This window comes from Malaclemys terrapin, chromosome 2, assembly GCF_027887155.1.
Source record: "Malaclemys terrapin pileata isolate rMalTer1 chromosome 2, rMalTer1.hap1, whole genome shotgun sequence".
NCBI classification, from domain to species: Eukaryota; Metazoa; Chordata; order Testudines; family Emydidae; genus Malaclemys; species Malaclemys terrapin.
The window spans coordinates 218,104,741-218,126,326 of NC_071506.1; the positions used below are offsets into that span (position 1 = coordinate 218,104,741).

At 39.7% G+C, this 21,586-nt stretch overlaps 1 protein-coding gene and 1 long non-coding RNA gene across 2 annotated transcripts in view; one reads left to right on the forward strand and one right to left on the reverse strand.

Moving 5' to 3' along the window:
- Positions 1-16,039, forward strand: part of LOC128832510 (uncharacterized) — a 36,236-nt gene extending 20,197 nt beyond the window's left edge. Inside the window, exons 2-3 of the long non-coding RNA XR_008443989.1 lie at positions 12,060-12,122; positions 15,753-16,039. This is a non-coding gene — a long non-coding RNA (uncharacterized LOC128832510). The remainder of the gene's footprint in view (positions 1-12,059; positions 12,123-15,752) is intronic.
- LOC128832509 (ubiquitin-conjugating enzyme E2 E2) overlaps positions 1-21,586 on the reverse strand; it is a 307,401-nt gene that overhangs the window by 162,302 nt on the left and 123,513 nt on the right. The window lies entirely within an intron of this gene.

Sequence of the window (21,586 nt, forward strand, 5' to 3'; positions counted from 1 at the left end):
ATCCCAGAGCCTGCACCCAGCACCCAAACTCCATCCCAGAGCCTGCACCCCAGACCCCCTCCCCCACCCAAACTCCATCCCAGAGCTTGCACCCCAGACCCCCTCCCCCACCCAAACTCCCTCCCAGAGCCTTAGGCAGGTGGGGGTGGAGTTTGGTGCGGGGGGAGGTTCTGGGCACCACCAAAATTTCTACAAACCTGCCACCCCTGGAGGAGGCAGAGCAGGGGTGGAGTGGTGGTGCAGCCCAGTGCAGCGGGGGGGTGGGGTGGGGGCTTTAACAGAAGTAAATCTAACTAAGTGCGTGTTTTGTCCTTTGAGTGAGGTGAATTACTGTTGGTGGCGCTTAGCACTTTCCAGGAGGGAGCGGGGAGGAGTAGGGAACCGCGCACTCAGGGGAGGAGGTGGAGAAAAGATGGGGCAGGGGCGGGGCCTCATGGAAGGGGCGGAGTGGGGGCAGGGCCAGGGGCAGCGAGGGGGGGTGTCCGTGATGCGGCCCTCGGGCCAATGCACTAGTCCTCGTGGCCCTCGTGGTCATTTGAGTTTGAGATCCCTGCACTAGATGGAACTGAAGAATATACAGTATAGTTCCTCATTTTTTAGGACCAATAAAGCTTGTTGTTATGCAATGCAAAAATTACTTCCTCTGTGCAGTTCTTTACATCAGCAGTTAATACCCAGCTGTTAATGTCCCATTTCAGTTATTATTGAATATTACTATTATTTATTTATACACTACAAATTAATATTTTGGGCACTTTACAGATAGGGGTTGATTTCTATAATTTCAGCAATTTTCATTAAAATGACAGAACATAACTACAAAATAAAACAGAAGTTTTCATTTTATAAAAGCTTTTATGTGCTTGAAAATGAAACGTGAAAAAAATTACAAATATGTAATCACACATAATTTTTCAAAGGGAGAGTCCCTGTGAGCAAAACACATGCAAGACAATGTTTATTTATTAAAGTTATTTTTAGAAGGCTGTTCCAAGTCTAACTCAACAGTTTGTTTACAACAAGGTTCTGCCCAAGGGTGGCTTAAAAGATATTAAACAGAACATACAATTGGACTATAGTGTTACCAAAAAAAAAAAAAAAATGTTTCCTTGTGGCTTGGTTTACCATGATTGGCTTAGCAATTTCTTATTTAAGAAGTACTAATCAACTTTAACTCAAAATAGAAAGAAAAGTGAGATAAACTTCAAACTACAAAACTAGTAATTTAAAAAGCTCTAAATAATGGCTTGGACATATGCCAAGTGTTACCTCTACCTCTGTTTCCAATTTTTGCAGAATTTGAGTTTTTTTAATTTAATATGTGAAGTAATTTAAAAAATAGATATCTTTCAAAAATTATGCAGATCCTACCCTGTTTTCAAAATACAATTTTGAGAAATACTTCATTCATCATAGGGAGTAACCTTTTGTTGATCTTCTAGTACAGAATAAAGAGTGAAAAAACAGGGAATAAGCTTTGGGAAGGTATAAAGATCCATTAGGTAGTGCTGAGCCTTACCACATTTGGGAAGCATTTCAGATTTCTTGTTCCCTAAGCTGGAAACAGCATCAAGGTTGGGAGTTGGGAATATACTATATAAGAAATATATACACAAATGCAGACAGTTTGTAATGTAACATTCCAGTCTGGTTGGAATTCCCTTAACTTTTCTTAGGGTGTCTCAAGGATCATTGTATTTAAGTTGCCCAAAACATCTCTTATAAACACTTTTACACTTTTTCTGATTTATTTATTTATTTTGAAATGCTCTAATGCCTGACTGGTTTGCAATAAGAATGTGAAGCTTGACAGCCCTGAGGTCAGGGAGTTGCCTTTTGCACATAAAAGTCGATTTGGATTAGCCCAAGCTATAGTTTGATTCAAAAACTGCAGTTTCTGATCCGTGTTTTGCTTAGTAGAGCTTGCTGGAAGCTGCGCTGTTAAAATCCCACAACATTCCACTAGCCCTGCGAATGCATCACCCAGCATCCTGTTTCAGCATACTACATGCAGCTGAACCTTGACAGCAAACAGGCAAAAAAATATTGCAGTTGCACAGGCAACCACAATTGTGGCATTTCCTAACTTTCATGCGTTTGACTTGGGAACCATAACATTCTTTTAATGTAGTCTTTTAAAATTAAACATATATAGGGCAGATTGGGTATGTGTATACAGTGTGTATATCCATACATCGGTATTAGGTGTGACGCATATTTCTGTACAGTTTGAAATATCAGCTACTACATTTGCACACACAGGCACATGGCAATGTTCATTTCATACGTGAGGACAAGACAAACACGTTGGGCCAAACTACAACATAATTTACACCTTAGTTTATGTTACTGAATTAAACAAAATCACCCAGGTATGACTGAGGCAGCATTTGAACCAGTATAGATAGCTGAATGTATTTTTTTGTTTTAAATAAAATCTAATTAGCAATATTTAAGCTACTTTCAAATTAAATTCTCAGAAGTCCCTGCCTTCCTGTGCTTATGTCAATTCTGCATTCTCTATCTTTCTCTAGATCAACTTGTCAAGATGGCAACTTCTGATTTGACTGACTGTAATAAAATTATAGGAATTACAATTTTCTAATTTTGGTAATTAGATTTAGTGATTAGAATTTTTGTTATACTATATTAGTATTATTTTGAGTTTGACAGGACAATTTAAATGCCCTAAGTATGAAGGACATAGGTATGGCTTTCATATTTTTTGAATATTTTATGTTCCATCTGTTTGTTTATTATTGTGGTGTTTGCTATAGGATTACAAGGGGTTAATACAAGCCAGGGGCAATAGCTTCAGATAGTCCCATATACTGGTAGTTAAAGGACAATGCAGGTATCATTCACTTTTGATATTTTATCTCCAACCATGTTGAGCTCAAGACTCTAGTTTGTAAAGGGGGGCGGGGTGTGTGTGTAGAGAAATAGAACAAAGAACATTGTGTGGGATAAAAAGTTCCTGAAGAACAGTAGAGAAAGTGAGGCAGAAACTGCTGTAGAGCAGACTGAACCCTAGTGCCCAAAGGTTGGGGAGTCTGGGATAAGCTAGGTGTACCTAAGCCTATAGGTAAGAAAGATATACACAAAGATATACAATAAAAGAAATATAGACCTTTTATTGTGTTTTAAACCACCTTTTCTCGTTATACTTTGGTCTACTGTTGTGATTAAACAATGCTTTGGTTTGAAAAGGTTGTTTCAGGTCACTGTATTCACCACTAGAATCAGCTTCCAAACCCAGTCAGACCAGCTAAGCAATCATGGCTGGAACAGTTTCGTAGCCTGGAGTTCTGGTTTAAGAGTGGGAGACTCATAGAATTCCATCCTGAGAGGGTGAAGGCACAGGGCCTTCACTTGTGTGGGTCCACTCAGAATGACTAGAGGGGGTCAAAGGTGCAGCTGACTCTGTGAACGGTGACATTAGGAATCTAAGAAGTCCCTGTACAGCACTAAGTTGAAGTAAGTCATACAGATTGTCTACAGGGTGCATTAGTCCGCACCAGTTTGTCGTGCACTAACTGGATCCTGCTGACGTGCACTAAAATTTCCCGAGAGCATGTTAATGTAATCCCATGTCAAACATTACTTCGTTAACGCACACTATATTACCGTAATTTTAGTGTTTGCCAGCAGGGTCTATATGGGCCAGTTAGTGCACAACACACCGTTGCAGACTAGAATTTACAGCCCACTGGTGTGAAATAACAAATAGTGTAGACAGGACCTTAGTAATTCTCCAACAATTCCTAGTCTGGGGAAGAAAGATCTATCTACTGAGGTCTTTGTTGATGGTTTCAAGTTTAGATATTGTTAACTGCTGTTAGTATGCTGGCATTGTATGACAGAAATGGATCTGAGTGTGTATTTCTTTTGTAAATTCCATCAGTATCATACCCGAGAAAGATCTCAAATGATCACAGTTAGTGCATTTCTGTTAGTTTCAAATGTGAGACCCAAGATTAATGAGACCATAGCTTAATGCAGGTCTTATCATGAACCTGCAGAGAGCAGAAGCTGTACAAAATGTGTTTATGAAAGTTTTCAGGCTTTCTGGATTAGTTTGGAATTAACTACCAGTGGGTAGCTTTATTTGGCAGCTCTTTTATAATTGGGTGCAGATGAATGAAAATAAACTACAACACAATTACATTTTTTTAATCACAAATTTTCACTTAATTTAACAGATGGCTTTGGGTTCTAGTCTAAATTTAAATTATTTTGCTTCATTTCGGGTTTGATTTTTTTTTTAAACGATATATCTTATGTATCTTGAATACCTCACTTCAATTTTATCTTTCAGTTGTAAGGATTACACAGTCTACCATCAGAAGGGGTTAAATACAATAACTTCTCACTTAAAGTCATCCCGGTTAACGTTGTTTCGTTGATACGTTGCTGATCAATTAGGGAAGATGCTCGTTTAAAGTTGCTTAATGCTCCCTTATAACGTTGTTTGGCAGCCACCTGCTTTGTCCACTGCTTGCAGGAAGAGCAGCCCGTTGCAGCTAGCGGGTGGGGGCTTGGAACCAGGGTGGACCGGCTGCCCCCCTATCAGCTCCCCGCTCCCCTAAGTTCCCTGTGCAGCAGCTGCCCAGCAGGCTACCAATTGCCAGCAGTTCAGCTGTCCCTTCCCCCACTGCCATGTGCTGCTCCTGCCCTCTGCCTTGGAGCTGCTCCCAGGAGCCTCCTGCTTGCTGTGCAGGGGAGGGGAGAAGAGGGTGGCTAATGTCAGGGTGTTCCCCTCCCCCCTACTCCTGCCCCCTGCTTACCCCTTCTCTATATAGAGCAGGGTGGGGACAGGACAGGGCTCAGGAGGAAGAGAGCTTGCTGGCCGCAGCTGCTGTCTCAACTTCCTGATTTTTTTTAAAGGCAGTGTACTTAGAGTGGGGTCAGCATACTTAAAGGGGCAATGCACATCTCTCGCTCTCTCCCCCACACACAGGGTGTGTGTCTCTGTCTGCCATGCTGTCTCTCCTCCCTCCACTTGTACTGCCTTGTAGAGTGTGAGGCTACATTAACAACGTGTTAACCCTTGAGGGCTCAGCCGAATGCTAGTTCATCATTTAGCAGTAAAGCATTCCCCAGGAAATATTCCACCTTCTAACTTCACCACCTCAACCAAGCTTCACAATCATCATTGCTCTGTACAGCATTAAATTGTTTGTTTAAAACTTATACTCTGTGTGTGTGTGTGTATACACACACACAAATACAGTTTTTTGTCTTGTGAAAAAAATTTCCCTGGAACCTAACCCCCCCTATTTTCATTAATTCTTAGGCGGAAATTGGATTCGCTTAACATCGTTTCACTTAAAGTCGCATTTTTCAGGAACATAACTAGAACATTAAGCGAGGAGTTAGTGTAGTGCATTTGATTATTTTAATGTTAAATGCTTTGAAAGATTTTAATCCTCCCCTTCAGATATTGAAAAATTTTACAAAACTAAATAAAGGTTTAATGTCTTAGGCCAAATTTTTCAAACGTGATGTCTAAAGTTAGGTTCTTAAATCCACATTTAGGCACCTAAATAAAAGTGGCCTGATTTTTATAAGTGAGAACCTGACATTCCTATCAATTTCAAGAGGATTTGTAAGCATTCAACACGTATGAAAACTAGGCCATTGTTAATTTGGTTTGGCTTCAGAAAGCTAACTTTAGGCTTTTATATTTATAATGTTGTCCAAAATCTTGATAAATCAGCTCCTTTTTCCTGCACCGTGACTCTCAGATTATAAAGCCAGAAAGGTCCATTGTGATCACCTACTCTGACCTCTTGTGAAACACAGGCCACTGGACTTCCCTGAATTTATTTCAGGGAACTAGAACTAGAGCATATCTTCTTGAAAAACATCCAAACTTGATTTAAAAACAGTCAGTGATGGAGAATCCAATATGACCCTTGGTAAGGTGAGCCAATACTTAGTTTCCATTTTACTTCACTTCTTGACTCTTTCATATTTACATGAGTTTGGAAGTGCTCATGATTCTTTGACAGGGAGTTTTCCTCATTAGACTTTAACCCTTCCATTTGTTTCACTGAAAAGTTGTGGCTATATACCAATCAGACAATTTATTTTCTGTGACCAAGACGATGAGAAAGATTTTTCTAGTATATCTGTTTAAAAATGACTGTTCAGGTAATTTGGAAATTTGCTCTGATGTTCAATTATTTGATCCACTGGATTTTTAAAGGATCTTCATACAGTGATTGTTGATCATATATTCTTATGCCACTAAAAATAGAGCTTACTCACCTTGTGCAGAAACTGGAGTTCTTTGAGATGTCTGTCCCTTAGGGTGCTCCACTTCAGGTGTGCTCATAACTCTTGCACCCTTAACTGGAGTTTTTTGGTAGTAGTGCCCATTTGCCCTATGCATGAACCCTATGTGTACTCATGCCCCGCTCCAAGGCTATATAAGGCTGTGTGAGTGAACTTCCCTCAGTTCTGACTCCACTGTGAAGTCCCAGAGGAAACTCTCAAACAGGGGGAAGGAAGATGGATAGTAGAGCGCCCACGGGGACACACATCTCGAAGACCTCTAGTTACTGCACAAGGTGAATAACCTCTTTTTCTTCTTTGAATAGTGTCCCTATAGGTGCTTCCATTCAGGTGACCACTGAACAGTACCCCCTGCTGAAGGTGGGAGGGAAAAGCTTCAGAGCCAAGTCCAAGATTGAAGACAATACAGCATTTCCAGTGGCAGCATCTGATCTAGAAGACTGGATCACTGCATAATGCTTCAAAAAGGTGTGCATGGAAGACCAATTGGCAGCCTTACAAATGTTCACAATAGGAACATTCTTGCGTAATGCTGCTGAAGTAGATAAAGTTCTTATGGAATGGGTCAACACCTTAGAAGGAGGCTGTATATCTAGAGATTTATAGCATAATATGATATAATCAGAAATCCACCTGAAGAGTCTCTGTGAAGAAATCACCAACCTTTGGATCAGCCATGAACAGTCTGAGTGACTTCCTAAATGACTTAGTTCTTTCCAAATAAAAGGCTAACGCCCTCCTAACATCCAAAGTGTGTAAAATGGCCTCTTCTCTGGAATGATGAGGCTTTGATAAACAAACAAAAACCAACCCTACAGGGGGGATAACCTGATTGATATGAAACTCAGATGACAGACACATAGGTAAAAATTTTGGGTGCGGACGTAATGAAACCCTGTTCTTGAAAAATACTCTAAATGGAGGACCTTCCACTAGAGCCCCTATTTCTCCAATACTACAAGCAGGTGATAGACACCAAAAAATCTGTAAGATGGGTGAAGACTGAGAATTTCTCAACCGCTGAATGGACAAGTGGACTTTGATAAACCCAGAAAATCCTAGGTTTTTTTAGCTCTAGGAGGTAGTCAAGGATGATCGAGAGGGAAGAATGAACAGGTGGGAACACTTCTCTGGATACGCCACAGGCTGAATTTTCACCACTTGTGGAGGTATGTACATCTCATGGAATCTTTCCTGCTGTTCAATAGTACCTCCTTAGAATAGGTCAATTCTAGTCCCATGAACCATCAGAGCCAAGCTTCAAGACAAAGTATCTTCAGAATGGGATGAAGTGTATGGCTGGTGATTTGGGAGAGAACGTGAGGAAAGAATGGAAGGCTGATTGCCTTACAAATGGCTAGATGAATCAGATAAGGATACCATAGCTCTCCGGGCCACTGTTGGGAATAATTAATATAATTCTGGATTTGTCGTTGATCTTGTTGATCACTTTCAGAATCAGGGGCATGGGGGGAAAGCCATAGAAGGCGTCTTGTCCACAAAACGAGCAAGGCATCTCCCAAAGAGAGAGGACTCAGCCCCCCAACCCTTTGAGCAAAAGTGTTAGCATTTCTTGTTGGCCACAGTGGCAAAGAGGTCTATTTTTGGAATCACTCAAGTCCAAAACATTTGATTGAGAATCTGAGGATCCAACTCCCATTCATCCCTGGGAAACGTCCCTGCTGAGGTTGTCTGCTAACCTGTTCTGTATGTCCACAAGATATGTTGCCAAAAGAAGAATTGACAATTGGCTATGCACCAGTTCCTTTTGCACTGAAGTAGTAAAGCTCTGGAAGGGGACTTGGTCCCTCCCTGTTGGTTGATACAGAACATGCAAGCTATGTTGTCCATGAGAATCTTTATGGATTTGTTCCTGATTAAAGACAGGAAGTGGATACAGGCAATCCTGACTGCCCTCAGTTCAAAGAGATTAACGTGCAGTTGTGTCTTGGACAGGTCATTTGTCCTGGACAGTGAGGGTCCTCAGGTGTGCTCCCTAGCCCATTAGGACACTGTCATCATGATATTGATAGACGGAGGAGGTTGAATCCCCATACAGACCTTGTCTGAGGGCCCTCCATCAATTGAGAGAGTTTCATATCCGTTGAGGGACCAACACTAACTGGTTCAAGCTACAAAGTAGCAGCCGTATTAGTCTGTATCTGCAAAAAGAACAGGAGTACTTGTGGCACCTTAGAGACTAAGCTGTGTTTGTTTGGAAAATAAAACTGGAAACATCAAAGGCAGAGCTTTGTACGCAGCATCACAAAGGTGCAGGCTGCCATGTGTCCAAACATTTGAAGATAAGTTCTTACTGAGGTCTGTGGGCTGATTTGAATCTTTGAGACAAGACTTGCTAATGTCAAGAATCTGGTGGGAAGGGGGAAGATAAGCACTGGCTGATATAGCATCAAGGAGGCTCCTACAAACTCTATTCTTTGTACAAGGCTCAACACGAATTTCTCAATGTTGAGCTGCAACCCTAGCTTGCAGCAAAAAGATCTCATCCTCTTTATGGTGTTGACATCCTTATTGTAAGACCAGCCTTTGAGTAGTCAGTCATTAAGGTATGGAAAAACAATTATCCCCCAATGCCGAAAGTAAGCTGCAACCACTGCCAGCACCTTTGAGAACACTTTTGGAGCAGAGAAAAGGCCGAATACAAGCACTCGATAATTAAAGTTATCCTGGCTTCCTGAAAAGCACAGGAATCATTTGTGAAATAGGTGAATTGTGACATAAAGGGGATTGGTATTGAGAGTGTCTAGAGCTTCAGCTATACCGAGTGGGACACAAGGTATCCCACATTGGTCATGTTCTGTGGGGATCAAGGTCTTTTTGAGGTGGACTCTTTTTGTGGAGAATGACTCCATTTTCAATGGGTCTTCTCTGTGGATTTACCTACCATACACCCAGATGGATGTGACAAAGTTGACGGGCACAGTGTCCACTCAGCAACCAATGTCCAGGAAAGATCTCCTGGCCTGGATCTCAGGCCCTTTGGAGGAAACACCCCATCATTCAAAGTCTCAGTTTTAGCTGTGATTTTTTTTCTTGTCCTGTCCTTGAAAGCGGAGCAGATAGAGCACTTTATGGGATATGAGACTCTCCCAAGGAGCAGATACAAGGGGAACACCTGTTGCTGACCAGGATGGCCTCCCGGCAAGAGACATACTGCTTGAAGCTTGCAGAGATCGGCATATGCTGGGGCAACAGAATCTAACAGGGGAAGGGCCCCCTCCTCAAAGGGGAAAGGGATCAAGAGAAAGTCTCCCTAAATAAAAAGTAAAGAAAATAACTAAAGAAAAAACAAACTAACGAAGGTAACCAGGCTAAAAGACTTCGAAAGTAAGGCACACTAATGCTCCGTCTCAGCCCAAAATGGTTGAGAAGGAACTGAGGGCCATTTGTCCCACAGGCCTATATAGCTTTTGAGCAGGGCATGAGGAAGCATAGGGCACATGTGCAGGCTGAACAACATGCACTATTACCAAAAATCTCTGATTAAAAGTTCAAGAGGTATGAGCACACCTGAAGTGGAGCACCCCTCGGGACACTACCCAAAGACGAATGCATAATTACTTGGGGCTGGATACTGTCATCCTTCCTTGTGCTAGATGTTCCTTGTTCTGTGAGTAAGCCATTTTATTTCAGGGGAACAGCCTATGGAGTGGCAGAGTTTGATCTTTTTGCGGTATCTAGTCCCCAGTTCAGTAAAAGCACTTAAGCAAGTGCTTAGATTTGGATTTAAGTGCTCTGCTGAATTCATATTCATAATTCTTATTTATACATTCAAGTTTTGTTTTTGTGGACTTTTTCTTCAAAAAGACATTTACAAGGTTGTATATGGAAGTCACCGCTTTGTTTTTTTCTGCTCACATGATGTAAACTTATTCTGAATTGATAAATGAAAGAAAAAATAAGAATGGTGGAAGTATTAAATGGAAATGAAATGGAATACTCAGAAAACAGCCCCAAGCATTCAGAATGAGCCAGGGATGAGTGAACAAAGGAACAAGGTTATTTGACCTCATACAGGAAAAATCCTCAGGGGACACTGTATCAACATTTGAAAGAAGAAAGAAAAATATATTCAGCCATATCCAGCCCCCATTTCCCTCCAAGAGACAATTAGGCTTTCTAGGTTGTAAATGTTACTTTGTCTCCCATTGTGGTACTAGATTACCTCTGCAAGGGCAAAAGGAGATTATAGGGGTGAGGAGAGATGTAAGATTAGACACCTGCACACATTCAAACAGGTGCTATATGCTATTTTTTTTCTGGGAAAAGATGAGAGCAGATTTGTTATACACAATATTTTATTTAAGCACAATACAAAGAGCAACAGTGCTACAGACCATGCATGCAATGATTCTCTTTTCACAGAGTACAGGTCAGCAGAATCGCTCTGTGGAGCAGTGTACTGCTTAGGGTCTCTATACTGCTCTTTAGTTGAACGTGAAAATCCTTTAGTATTAAAAGAAATACATGTGAAGATATATGTGGATGACTAAATGTTTTAGCAGGAATTTTCTCTAATGTGTGCACATTTCTAATGAAAAAACAAGTTCCTTTCTGTAATGGTTTAGAATGACAGGTGTTGATGTTTGTTTCTTATCAATTTTATTCTTATAGTTGTCCTTTCCTTCCACCCTCTTTAAGCTAAGTATGAATCAAAAACAATAACTGGCTGATGTCATTGGGCACCAACAATTCAGTGTATGGAGTAAGTGTAAGAAATTCACAGCTGAATTTAGGTAATCTGTCTGCTTCTCTTCTTATTTTAATTCAAAGATTAATTTTGTTCTGTGACAAACAGGGAAGATTTGATTTCTTTTTTTTTTTTTTTAAGTCAGACTGACAGAGGTTTCTTTGGACTAATATTAGCTTGAAAAGGAGCACATTGTTAGTGATGGCTTTTAAGAAAATGGAAAACCAGAGTAAGTGAAGCTTAAAAAACAAGGGAGTAGAATACATTCCAATAAGAAGACATATGAATCACAGAAAACTGCTTTCTGTTATAGAAACAAGATCAATTAGATCAGCAACAGCTGAAAACCATTAACTGCTGTTGGCTGCTGTTAGCGTAATGTTTTTTTTCCCCTGCTCTGTAGTCTGGTGTCAGTTCATCACTTTACTACCCAAACAGTTCTGCCTGGAAGCTCTTGTAATCTTAAATATAGAACTGTTAGGAACAAAAGAAAATCCCCAGCATACAAACTGAAGTATTAAATATTATTAACCTGTTTACCGATTAAACACAGTTTCAACTGCCAAAACTTCTCATTATATGATGATGGTTTTATTTTTTGTTAAAGAAACAGATAGATGGTTAGTCATGAAGAAGTTGGTCCAATAAGAGATAATCACCTCAGCCACCTTGTCCCTCAAATATCCTGGGACCAACACAGCTACAACACCACTGCCTACAACATACGTTAATTTCTAATCAGACACAAAAAAGCGGGGTGGGTAATACAGTTTTCCCTAAAATACTTCTCTTCCTCCTCCTTTATAAAGAGGAAACAAAAAAATCAAGTCCAAGAGATCTCTCTTCTTATTCTATTCATTCTTGCCAGACTCCTTATAAGCTGCTTTATAAATCGGAGATTTACATCTTTCCCCTGGGAGACACAGCATTCAGTTTTGTAGCCTAAAGATGTCTCAAGACTTTGAATTAATTACATTTTCATGTACAGAAATACTTTAGGTAATTTATAGATATTTGACATTTTATTATATTTTTCTTTCCTTCAAAGGTCTGGGCCACTGGATTCATAGCACTAAAGGGGTTTGTCATTGATGATCAAAGAAACAAAACAGTAAGCTGATTTAAAAAAAATAATTGAAAAATAATTTTTCTATCAACTATGTGGAATGTACAGATATATGTTTGGGATGATCTGCAAAGCTCTCCTGTAGGTTTGCCACTGACAAGTAATGCACCTGCCAGACTGATTCTGATAAAGCCTTTATAGAACAACATCATAAATACTTTGTAACACAGTCCACACTTCAGGAAAGCACAGGCTTAACTTTACGCAAATGCTTAAGTCCCACTGATGGGCCTTTGTCATGCGCCTAAGTGCATTTTCTAAATCAGGATGCTCTCCTGAATCAGGCCCAGAAGCGTAACATATATATCAGTGACATATGATCTATTAATGACATAATTTCACTAAGGTTGTCCAGGTAATATTAAAGGGCAAGTATAGTAACCAGATATCCAAGAAACAATTAGAGCTCTTTATATGCAGGTTAAAAAAATGACAATCCATGATTTTTTAAAGCTACTCAATCCAGATATGCTACCCGTATGGTTTAGATTATATGTCTCTTTTTCAGTAACTGCATTGTGTCTTTTATAAATTGTTCTTGCTTTTCTTCCATGCAAGTCTAAAATCTAGAGAGTGTTTTTTTTAAATTCTGGTAGTGATTAGGCCTTTGAACAGCATGAATTACTATGACTCTGTAGACAAACATATGATCAATCACACTGCTAGCTAATGCAGATTTTAATATTCCTTTGTGCTGTGTCTGCCTTCGCAGTTATTCAGATGCAGGAATGACAAGCCATCAAAATGCAGGTGAAGGACATCTCCAACTATGGCTGGCAACATTTTTCAGCTGAAACTCCTCCCTCCCCCCCCCCCAATAAAAGGAAAATTTGGGTCGACCATGACATTTCAGGAATTGTTTTGCTAAAAACAAACAAACAAAAACAATGTCAAAATGAAATGTTTTGATTTTGGGGGCTAGAGTCACAAGGGAATTTAGGTACCATTCACAAAACAGTGGCAGTGGTGCTGCTGCTCCCCATATCTAATGGCCCATGGTTAGGGCACTGACGTGGGAGACCCAGGTTTGAGTCCCTGGCTCTTGAGCAGGGATCTGAACCCGTATGTCTACCTCCCAAGTAGGTGCCCTAATTATCAGGCTTTAAGTTATTCTGGTGTGGGTCTCTCTGTGTCTCTACTGTTGAAGCTGTTCAATTTTTATATAAATATTTTAATAGTCTTTGGACCAGAGAAAGAGTCACAATGACTCTATTGCCCAGTGATTAGGACACTCACTGGATGAGGGACCCCTGGATTCCAGTTCCTGTTCTAATGACTGGAACAGCTACAACAGGAGAGACAGAGAGACTCAACCCAAAATACCCTATAGCCTGTGATTAGGACAATCATGCAGGGGGAAGGGCAGTTAGGCTCAAGTCCTTGCTCCTAAGTGCGGCTTGGAACATGTGTCTCTCACATCCCAGGTGAATGCCCTATCTATTGGGCAAGTGGGTATACGGGCAGCAGAACCTCCTCCACCATTTTGTGAATCTAGGTCTTTATTTCCTTTGCTTTTATTTCAAAAGATTTAAAACACCAAAAAAGAAATCTTCAGTTTCAGTTGGACAAAATGTTTCATTCAACCCAAGCAGAAATTTTTGCGACTCTTCTGATTCACCAAAAATTCTGAAAAATGTCAGTTTCAGTTTGAATCAAAGGCTTTTTTGTATTACTGCTTTTCAGAATTGCCAGTGAACTGAAAAAAATCAGTTATTTGCACAGCTCTCTCCTCCACAGTAGGTAACTTTTGATTTAATATTGAGATAGTTGTTTTTAAATTAATTGATAAATCCATATTGACAGAATAGTAATCACCCAAAAATACAGATTAGCATACAGGCGAGGAATATGAAGATTAAAAAAAATTGAAGCCGGACACTCAAGTAGATGTGAAATGATAAGCCTAAATAAAATTCTGCTCCCATTAAAGGAGAAATTCTAATTTACTTCAATAGGAGCATGCCCATAGAGCTAAACTGTCCTGATGTAGAGTAATTAATATCACAGTTGTATCTTTCAATACAAGAATTGTTTATTGTCCAACCATCATTAATTGAAATTTTAATACATGTTGATATTTTACCTCGTGTTAAAGTCTAATTTAATTAAGCTTAGTTTATTTTAAACTTAGTTAATGTTAATTTTAATTAGTTTCATTTTCCATCTGGATACATGTAATTTTTGCCTGAAGGGTGACAGGTCCAAATGTTTTACTGCAAACAAGCCCAAAGTGTGGCCTGAAATAAAGATGTGTTCCTTTAAATTCTAAATGCAGCCTATAGTCCTTCTTCATGTCACTAAACCTTAGAGATACAGTAGTAGTACCTGAGGATTCCTACAGGCCCTTTACTTTCTAATGAATCTATGAATGGCTTGGATTTTTGTTTTCATTGCTTTAACAAAAGCGTCTGTTCATCTATTAAAGTGCCATAAGCACAAGCAAGTATTATGCATGCCTGTGTTTATTTCTGATACTATAGATACAAGTTTATATGCAATACTGCCAAGCCTTTGAGCCCCTGGCAAGTTACCTATATAGTTCTTGGGGGTCACAAAGTTTAGATAACTGTATTTATTGCTGCAACCACGCATGTGACACAGATGTAATCGCCAAATTCATACAAAACAAATGGTATGTACATAATGAATTCCAGTTGAAATCAGAAATTTACCAATAAAAGACCTTGGAGAAAAAACAAAAACAAAAACAAAAAGCCAACCCCTAACAGAACTATAATAAAATTGAGATATAAAATGATAAAGAGCACTTTGCTTCTTATTAAAAAATTCCAAGACATTAGTTAATATTATTCCTCAATTTCCCACTAAAGAGTATATCTCTGAAGTGTAGTCCTACATTGTGTGGGACATTCTATATGTGACCCCAGTTTTTACAGTTCTCCCACAGTCCCATGTAGCCATTAGTCAGGGGCACATTCAGGTTTTGCTCCCTGGATGTTACTGACCATGCCCCAGAGGTATCCGCATGTGCACTAGTCACCAGAGAAGCTGCTGCCCTCATTCTAACTTCAGTGGAATGCATTCCCAGAGTGAAGCGAAAACGGAATGGAGGAAAGAGGGAAGGTATAGTGTCACAATCTGCTCCCCTACCCAATGGGTTGCTTTGCTGTTGCTGAGCACTTTTGGTAGCATCTGCTGAAGCCAATGTCCTCACTCTACCCTCACCTGGGATTCCAACATGCTCCCTGCTGCGAAGTGGGTGCTGAAGTTCAGGGCAAAGTGGAGGGGCGGGATGGGCCAAATTTGTTCAGGAAGATCAAGCACATGGGCGTAGAGGAAGGAGAAAGGCAGAGAGGCAACACCAGGGACAGGAGGGTTGCAGCCAGAGTGCCCAAGATGTTGCTTGGTAGACAGTGAAGTGAGTGTTTGGAACCATCAGGAAAATAGTTTCCTTAAACAACTCTTCCAACTTCGACAAATCTCTTCAGCTAGTAAATTTGTCCCAGTGTCATGGCAGCTAGTACAGGGCCTTCAACGAATGACTAGAGGACCACTCTGCTGTTTGTGTTGTCATTAATTGATCTGTGCATTCTCTCACGAACTTCCATGTACAGCTGTTATGGCTACTGCTAACTCATTAATTATCTCTTCTAGCTTGTTCTGATGAGCATCAATCTGTATCCATGTTTTGTGCTTTTGAACCTCCTCCAACATCAATCATGAATATCCTGATTTTAGGAGTCAAGATAAACATTCTGCTGCTAAAGCAAAACTTGTAAGGTCCATCCACGTGAGCAGCCAGGGTGTAGAACGGGGTAAAGGAGTTGGCCCCCAAAAAAGGCAATCACAGAATAAAACAGTGAACGTCAGAGCAAACGGACTTCTTATTTTATTGTAAATAGTGGCTTTCCAAATAAAGCATGATAATACACAGAATCATTGTTTAGTTCCATTATCATAAATTCCAGGCTATTTGCATGCTTGTACATGTATATATAAAATAAAAGCATGTTCAACAAAAAAAATTGAAGTCCTTCATTGTGTTTCTCATTTCAAGGGGTATTTGACCCTCATTTTGAAGATCACTGTCCCTAATTACAGCGTCTTGGGGTTGAGAAGCATTAATAGATTAGGCCTGTGGATCCAAACAAAATTAGCTTGACATACACTATTACATGGTATTCTATTAAAAAAACAACAAAAACTCTTGCCTATCTAATAGGTAAGGCAGTCCCTATAAGGAGGGACGTACGATTTTTAAAAGGGTAACAAAAGAACTTAGTTAACACACAAATAATGGGCAAATTCCCTTTCTTCAGAAGTAAGGAAAGGAATTATAGTACACAAGGATGAACAAATTCTCTTTTCTCCCTACCTCCTACAGAGCATTTAAAAAAAATTCACTTGACCAAGCACAATTTACACAAGCTAAAAACCTTTTAGAAACAAAGACATGCTTCTGTACTTTCAAAACAATGTGTGCAGCACTGTATAAGCAGGACGTAACGCTGATAGAAAGACATGAATTTTCTTGAGGCAGAGCCATAAAATAAGAGACCTGGCATCAAACCCTTTGGCAGATTATGGAGTGACACTGTTCGCTTCTCAAGCGAAAAGATGGTGACTGCCATATAATGCTTTGAGGACAGAGGAAGAGAAGTTATAATGTGTTAGGGCTTGCCTACAGTACAGAGCTGCAGCGGCACAGCTGCGCTGCTGTAGCGCTTGGTGAAGATGCTACCTATGCCTGTTGGCGTACGTACTTCACCTTCCAGAGAGACTGTAGCAATGTCAATGGGAGAAGCCCTTCTGTCGACATAATGCTGTCTACACCTGAAGTTATGTAGGTATAACTGCGTCGCTCAGGGGTGTGGAAAATCCGATGTAGTTATACCAACATAAGTCTGTCGTGTAGAACCAAGCCTTAGAGTTTCGTAGGGAAAACAGAGGACTCATATCCCACCCACAACCCTCCGAAAAAGTCACTGATTCATTAATCCAGTAATCATACATTATTGCTTCATTGATGGTTTTGGTTTATTCTAGGTCAGATTCAAATGAAAACAGCCTTTGGACCCACACAGTTAATATCTTTCATTAGAGTAGCACCATACAATTTAAATAAAAATATGACATGAATGCATTAAAAATACATCTTGCTCCCATGACGACAACAGCAGCAACAAACAAACAAACAGAGAATGTACTCCTAAAGTGGGATTAATTTTCAGTACTTAGTCAAGATCTAAGGATAGTTACTATTAGGGAGAAATCAAGCCCAATACAGTGTTGAATTACTTATACAGGAAGTAAGTATGAATGAGTTCCATAACTGATATATTACTAACAGTATTTACAATAAACATAAGACCATAACAGCCATATTAGGTGAGACCAATGGCCCAATATCCTGTCTTTTGACAGTGGCCAACACCAGATTCTTCAGAGGGAATGAAAAGAACAGGGCAATTATTGCATGATCCACCCCGTCATCCAATCCCAGCTTCTGGCAGTTAGAGGGACACCCAGAGCATGGGATTGCATCCCTGACCGTCTTGGCTAAGAGAAATTGATTAATCTATCTTCCAGGAACTTATCTAATTCTTTTTTGAACCCCGTTATAAGTTTTAGCCTTCACAACATCCCCAACAATGAATTCTAGAGGTTGACTGTGTATTGTGTGAAGAGGTACTTCCTTTTGTTTGTTTTAAACCTGATGACTATTAATTTCACTGGGAAACCTCTGGTTATTGTGTTATGTGAAAGGGTAAGTGACACTTTTCCAAATCATTCATGATTTTATAGACCTCTATCATATCCCCCTTAGTTGTCTCTCTTCCAAGTTGAGCAGTGCTAGTCTTTTTAATCTCTCCTCAGATGGAAGCTGTTCCAATATTTAAAGGGCACCTTTTAGCCTCTAACCGCCCCTTTTACTCTATTGCTTATCATGGTGGCAGTTTTTTCATCCTCTTACTTTTTTTTTTTTTAATTTGAGGTATACATTTAATTTAAGCCTCTATTATGGTGTTTGTAAAATGTTTCCATGCAGCTTCCAGGCATTTCACTCTTGTGACTGTTTTTTTAATTTCCATTTAACTAGCTTCCTCATTTTTGTTTAGTTCCCCTTCTTGAAGTTAAATGCTACTGTGATGGGCTTCTTTGGTATTTTCTCCCACACAAGCATGTGAAATTTTATTACATTATGGTCAGTATTAATTAGCAGTTCAGCTATATTCACCTCTTGGACCAGATCCTGAGCTCCATTTAGAACTAAATCAAGAACTGCCTCTCCCCTTGTGGGTTCCAGGACAAGCCAAGAAGTAGTCATTAATGGTGTCTAGAAATTTTATTTCCATATCCCATTCTGAGGTGACATGCTCCCAGTCAATATGGGGACTGCTGAAATTCACCGTTATTATTGAGTTTCTATTTTTATAGCCTCTCTAATCTGCCTGGGCATTTCACAATCATTTTGGTCAGGTGGCCGATAGTATATTCCTACTGCTATTACTAGTGTTAGTAACATATACTTACACACTTATTCAAGCATGGAATTTCTATCAGAGAGAGTCTATGGTACAGTTTCATTCATTTAAGATATTTGCTATATTTGACTCCATGCTTTCTTTCACACAGAGCCGCTCCCGCACTAGCACCACTTACTCTCTCATTCCTATATATTTTGTACCCTGGTATTACCATAGCCCATTGATTATCATCATTCCACAAACTTTCTGTGATGCCTATTATATCAATATTCTCATTTAATAGCAGGCACTTAAGTTCATTCATCTAAATATTTAGATTTCTAGTATTTGTATACAAGCACTTATAAAATGTTTTACTTTCAGTTGTCTGACTCTTTCATTTGACTATTTTGCATCAGTTCCTACCTGTTAACTGCTATCCTCTCCTCTTTACTAGGACATAGAGAATCCCTGTTAATAGATGCTCCCCTAAGTGATGTCTCTGTTGGCTTTCCCCAGCCCTCAGTTTAAAAACTCCTTTACCTTCTTTTTAATTTTATATGCCAACAATCTGTTTTGGTTTACGTGTAGTCCATCCTTCCTGTATAGGCTCCTCCTTTCCCAAAAGGGTCCCCAGTTCCTAATAAATCTAAAACCCTTCTCCCTATACCATCGTCTCATCCATGCATTCAGACCCTGCAGTTCTGCTTATCTAACTGGCCCTGCGCGCCTAACTGAGTCAAACCATACGACTACAGGGTTTGTTTATAACTATGCTACATGTAAACAGAAACAATGTGAAAGCCTTTTTTCAGAGCAACTATAACTAGAAATCTCTAAGAGATAAGGATGAAACAATTTGGAGGGCAGATTATCCTATATCTACCTACTGCAGAAGTCTTATACCTTCATCGGAAGCACTTGGTACTAGCTACTGTCAGTGACAGAATACTGGATTAGATGGATCCCAAGTCTAATCCAGTATGGCAATTCCCATGTTCTGGGGGGAAGAAGATACAATCAACTAAGAATGTGCAAAAGGGGACAGAATCAACTAGTGTTTGTGTGATTAGGATGGAAATCAGTTGAAGGGGGAAAAGAGGGGAGAAGAGAAGATCTGTTCCGGTGGTGAGGGAACAGAACCCTAGATGTAGAGAAAGTAAGGAAGCTGGCACTTGAAATTTTCGGTAGAGGGCGACAATAGATTTGCCATCCTACTCCAACACATCAGAGGAGAGGAGCAGAACACCAGGCCTCCCCTATCTGCCAACAAGGCCACTACATTTAAGAGAACAGAGAGGATTGTTGCTGGAGAGAGAGTATTATTCCCTTACAGGAAAACTATATGTCGAGAGAGAATCATTAGGTGCTATTGGGGCCTCCACTGGTTCAGAAAACATCTAAAATTCTGGATGTGCATTTGAATCCAAAACCTTTTGGGGCTCTCCCACCACTCATTTATAGATAATATCTCCTTACAAAACACATGAAAATAATAGTTAATGTTGAAATACAAGTATAAATATAATACGGCTGTCAATCAGACTGAGAAATGTTCTGGCATTTCATCACTTTCTGCCGATTTTAAATGTTCTTTAAAAATAAGTTTCTCATCTTTATGACTGTGAAAATAACCTTTCACAATCCGCAGACAGATCAGAAGACAGAACCAAATTTTTCAAGAATAGTGTCCAAAGTTTAGCACTGATTTTAAAAATTGCTCATCACCCCGCAACTCCGATTTTTGAAAATGATGTCTTCGGTATAGACTCCAAAGAAGAGATTTAGGTGCTTAAGTATAGCACTCTTTTTAAAAAAAATCTTGATTCTGGCTTCTAATCTGTGCGCAGATTTTGGAAGTATGAGTGCCTTCCATGCAAACTTAACAGCAAAAGCAACGTCTTTACTGGAGATTTCCTGGAGTGTGTTGATAAATTGTATAGTCAATTACTTGACCATACTTTGGCTCATTATTTTGTTATAAAATACTCAACAGACCAAATAAAGAAAGTCAGTCAGGTTTATTAACAAGGTATAGGAAAAAGGTTCTATACAATACCAGTCTCCAAAGAGCAGTCCTATGCAGAGATGTTACATTCACCTTATGCAGAAGGCGTGATCCCAAAATTACACATTTCAGCCGGTATTATGTCATTTTACAAGTGACACATTTCTTTACACATCACTATAATCCAACCCATCAATTTGCTCCAGCTCCCTAATTTGTTGCTCTGTTCCTTTTGTTTTGGATACTAGCATTCCAAGTACTTATCCGTGAAGGTACTTCCCTAGCTTGTACTAAGACACAGAAGGAATGTATCTTGATTTTGACAAGTTTCCTATCTGCTTGTGCCAAATGCTTACTTCAACAAATACAAGGTGTTATGGGATACTTAGCATAAGTGAACAGGATTATGGCATAGGGCAGTTTAGGCTATATCACTTTTACAATATTTGTGCTTAATGTTATTAGTGATTATATATACATATGTGGGTGTGGGTGTGTATATAAGTAAGAGAGAGTGCAGATAATATATATTAGTCAACAAGTGTCAAGCACTTACTTTTTTAAGCAAAAACTCTGCTTGGGGAATTCTGTTTGTTTTGATCGGTTGATTGAGTTGTTCATTACAGGCTGGGGTTTTTGTGGTGGGATGGGGGAACATGTGGGTAGCAGGGGTTTCAATATTATGAGTACCATTCTGGCTATGAGGAAAGATTTTTTTAAAGAGGAAGGTTTTGCAATATTTCCTAAAGACGGTCAGACTCTGGCTTTGCCTGATCTCCTCTGGAAGTTCATTTCATAGCCAGATCTTCTTCACAGAGAATGCTGTCCCCAGTTGTCACATGCTTTGTGATGTGTCCTGGCCCACTCATGTCAACACTAGTAACTATTTCATTGCTGATCACTTTACTAAAAGTTTCCAGCGTAACTAGCTTGGATAGCCTATCCATTTCCTCCATCCTGACTCCTGCTGTGATTTTTTTCTTGCTTGTTAGCTTTGTTCTAACATTAGTAGT